Raw genomic sequence first — 1245 nt, forward strand, 5'->3', positions numbered from 1 at the left:
GCTGGTTAGAGTGTGGTTCTTTTTCATCATGAGGAGCTCATTATGTCTACATGGGGTGTAGAGACACAATCTGCTGACTGTGTACAGATTTCAATCATCTCATTACGTTGACGTGAAACACACATCATATATTTGCTCTAGAAAACACACAATGGGTGTGTGCTGTGAAGCAAATGAGTACAGGTCAGAGCAGCACCATTCTCACCACCGTAAACGGAGCATGTTACTCACAGATCAATTCTTTTTTCTGAGCACTAATTTAATCAATTACTTCCAATCTGACCCTTCTCCATTATTCAGATGTGAGTTTACATAGATATAGGATCTGCAGCGTATATCAGCTGCCAAAGGGGGCAATAAGGAATGTGTAATTCTACATTAAGGAGCAATGATGAAGGAGCTGGGCTCTGGGTTAGATAGTCCTTGATTTGATGATTTCAGAAGCATAACAGTGCTTCAAGTGCAGGATGTAATAGATGAATAATCTAATGTTAATTGTACCATAAACTACAACAATGAAACAAAAATAAAGCCTGATTAGTGCTCAGATCTTGGTTCTTGTAGTCATCATTTAAAAAATGTTCTACTAAGAAGCAAAATAGTAATCTACAAAAAAGGTTATAGAAAGCAAACCACATCAAACGGACTTTTTTCAGTTTTGGTCACACTGGCTGCAGAAAAACAGCAGGTGTTTTTGCTGCTACAATGCATATAGTGATATTCTTAGTGGCAACTATTTTCTAATAGCGATATGGTTTCCTGTGGAAGTAAGCATGCAGTATCCTATGAGTTCTTGTACGACAGCCACTTATGTAATTGTTTCAAATGAGGTGGATGAAAGTGGAGTCATGGTTCAAGAAGTCCCCCCCAAAAAAGAGGGGGGTTGGTAGTAATAAAAAGCAATTTTCTGTACAATATAGATAAACAATTAATTGCAATGTTATAATGTAGATGGACTAACTTTACATATGTGTAAGGGTATCTTTTTAATTGACTATAAAACCTAGTTACTGGTGAAGGGTGACATGCACAGAACAAATATGATCAGGGCGTTTCTTATTTGTCTGTCTGTTGCATTATACAGTATATATACAGTATATATGATTGAGATGATCAGTGTGACTTTCTCATGTCCCACGCAAACCGGAAAGACTGGATCTTCTTATCATTTTAATGACTGCCACGCCTCAAAGTCTGTTTGCTGTCACAACCACGTATCTGGCCTCAGGTTGATATCCTCTAATT

The sequence above is a fragment of the Notolabrus celidotus genome, chromosome 6, assembly GCF_009762535.1.
Source record: "Notolabrus celidotus isolate fNotCel1 chromosome 6, fNotCel1.pri, whole genome shotgun sequence".
NCBI lineage: Eukaryota > Metazoa > Chordata > Actinopteri > Labriformes > Labridae > Notolabrus > Notolabrus celidotus.